Source organism: Macaca nemestrina, chromosome 15 (genome assembly GCF_043159975.1).
Source record: "Macaca nemestrina isolate mMacNem1 chromosome 15, mMacNem.hap1, whole genome shotgun sequence".
NCBI classification, from domain to species: Eukaryota; Metazoa; Chordata; class Mammalia; order Primates; family Cercopithecidae; genus Macaca; species Macaca nemestrina.
The window spans coordinates 28536735-28539975 of record NC_092139.1 but is presented as its reverse complement, the minus strand read 5'-3'; positions in this window follow the sequence as shown (position 1 = coordinate 28539975).

The following is a 3241-nucleotide window of genomic DNA, read 5'->3' as shown; positions in this document are numbered from 1 at the left end:
CCAGGCGTGGTGGTGTGCTCTTGTAGTCTCAGTTACTCGGGAGGCTGAAGCAGGAGAATTGGTTGAACCCAGGAGGCGGAGGTTGCAGTGAGTTGAGATTGCACCACTGTACTCCAATCTGGTGGACAGATTGAGACTCTGTATCAAAAATAAATAATAAATAAATAAATAAATAAGTCTATAGTATCTGTAGTGATGCCCTTTCTTCATTCTTGATGTTTTTTTTTTTTTTTTGAGACGGAGTCTCGCTCTGTCGCCCAGCCCAGGCTGGAGTGCAGTGGTGCGATCTCGGCTCACTGCAAGCTCCGCCTCCCGGGTTCACGCCATTCTCCTGCCTCAGCCTCCCGAGTAGCTGGGACTACAGGCGCCCACAACCGCGCCCGGCTAATTTTTTGTAATTTTTAGTAGAGACGGGGTTTCACCGTGGTCTCGATCTCCTGACCTTGTGATCCGCCCGCCTCGGCCTCCCAAAGTGCTGGGATTACAGGCGTGAGCCACCGCGCCCGGCCATTCTTGATGTTTATAACTTATGTTATCTCCCTCTCTCTCTCTCTCTTCATGATCTTTTTTCAAAGAACCAACCTTTGGCTTTGTTAATTTTCCTATCCATTTACAATGGAAATTCTCAGGCTAGGCGCAGTGGCTCACGCCTGTATTCCCGGCACTTTGGGAGGTCAAGGTGGGTAGATCACCTGAAGTCAGGAGTTCAAGACCAGCCTGGCCAACATTAGTGAAACCCTGTCTCTACTAAAAATACAAAAATTAGCCAGGCGTGGTGGTATGCATCTGTAATCCCAGCTACTTGGAGGCTGAGGCAGGAGAATTGCTTGAATCGGGCAGGCAGAGGTTGCAGTGAACCAAGATTGTGTCACTGCACTCCAGCCTGGGTGACAAAGGGGGACTCTATCTCAAAAAAAAAAAGAAAGAAAGAAATTCGGAGCTTGAATTTTTTGGTATCACGTAAATATTTAGAATTCAGGCCTTGAATCCATGTGAGGGCCGGTCAATATCCACAACTTCTCAGAGGTTACTCCTCTTTAATCCCACCCAGATCCAAAGCTGAGACAGATCATTTTCTTTGCTGTCTGTCTTCATGGGGCAGGATTAAAAAAAAAAAAAAATCATGCCTTTCCTGAGTCCATAATTTGTGTAGGGTGGTCGCTGACTCATTTGGCTGTCTGTCCTGTATAGGCTGCAGGCTTTGTATTGCCTGAGTTAGAGATGTCTGCATGGCGTCCCACAACACCAGTGTAGGTTGATCTCCCAGGACTCATATTCCTGCTTTGTTTCTGGCACAAGAGAATTTCCCTACTTTCTTGAAGACTTATTCATTTATATATAATGTTTAAAATCGATAGCATTTGACAGTGGTGAGAGTGTAGTATCTCTCACCATAGGCTGTTTGCATTGCTGTTCCCTCCAGCTGGAATGCTTTTCACCGAGATATCTGCAGGGCTGCCTCCTTTGCTCTGTTCCTCACATCTTACCTTCTCAGTGAGTCCTACCTGACTTCCCTATTTAATCATCTTCATCAACTCTAGCACCCCCTATTCCCCTTACCTTCTCTGCTTTTCCTTTTTTATGTTTTTGTTTTTGTTTGATTTTTGAGACAGGGTCTTACTCTGTTGCCCAGGCTGAAGTGCAATCATAGCTCACTACAGCCTCCATCTCCTGCGCTCAGATGATCCTTCTGCTTCAGCCTCCTGAATAGCTGGGGCTGCAGGCACACCCCAGCATACTTGGCTAATTTTCAGTTTTTTTAGTAGAGATGAGATCTGGCTATGTTGCCCAGGCTGGTCTCAAACTCCTAGACTCAAGTGATGCTGTTGCCTCAGCCTCCCAAAATGCTAGGATTATAGACACGAGCCACCATGCCTGTCTCGTTCCTTTTTGTCATAGAACTTATAGCCATCTGTGTCATTTACTGATTTATTATGTTTTTTGTTTATTGACCAGTTCCTTTTGTTAGATGTAAGCTCCACGAAGGCAGGTTCTTTATGTTTTGTTTGCTCCAAATCCCTAGGACAGTGTCTGACACATAGCAGGCTCTCAGTAAATATTCTTTTTTTTTTTTTTTTGAGACAGAGTCTCGCTCTGTTGCCCAGGCTGAAGTACAGTGTTGTGATCTTGGCTCACTGCAACCTCCACCTCCTGGGTTCAAGTGATTCTCCTGCCTCAGCCTCCCGACTAGCTGAGACTACAGGCACCCACCACCATGCCCAGCTAATTTTTTATATTTTTAGTAGAGACAGGGGTTCACCATGTTGGCCAGGCTGGTCTCGAACTCCTGATCTCAGGTGATCCAACTGCTTCAGCCTCCCAAAGTGCTAGGATTACAGGCATGAGCCACTACGCTTGGCCCAGTAAATATTCTTTTAAAAATGCCCAGAAACTGAGTCCTTTTATTGGACAGAGGGGAAAATAGGAGTGCAAAGAGGGAAAGGGGGCCGGGCGCGGTGGCTCAAGCCTGTAATCCCAGCACTTTGGGAGGCCGAGACGGGCGGATCACGAGGTCAGGAGATCGAGACCATCCTGGCTAACACGGTGAAACCCCGTCTCTACTAAAAATACAAAAAACTAGCCGGGCGAGCTGGCGGGCGCCTGTAGTCCCAGCTACTCGGGAGGCTGAGGCAGGAGAATGGCGTGAACCCGGGAGGCGGAGCTTGCAGTGAGCTGAGATCCGGCCACTGCACTCCAGCCCGGGCTACAGAGCAAGACTCCGTCTCAAAAAAAAAAAAAAAAAAAAAAAAAAAAGAGGGAAAGGGATTTGTCTAAGGTCACCTGGAGAGATGGTGGCAGAGCCAGGACCAGAACAATTTCTCCTGGCCTGTTACGATGTGCCCGTTGTCTCCTCTGAGCCTCCCCACAGGGCTCAGGTGTGAGTGGTGCAGAGGCAGCCTGCATCTCATAGCGCTGTGGGCCACTTTCTCCTCCGGGAAGCACAGTCTGCCCTGACTTCTGTCACATGCCACTCGCTGTTTTCCTTCTTACCTGCTCACATTCTTTTAGCCTCTTTTGCTTGACTCATGAAGTGGCTATGTCCTGAGGCTCTGCCCGGAGGATTTTCCTGTCTCTCTCAAGGCCCACTTATTGAATGACCTTGCTCACTCCACGCCTTCAGTCATTCCCTCTCCAGGCTCAGCCTCTCCCCTGAGTGCCCATTTTTCTGGACATCTCTTTTCAAGCCTCTGGATGCCTGGCAGGCTCCTTGTGTGCAAGAGAAAAGCCTTGGTCTTGAAGC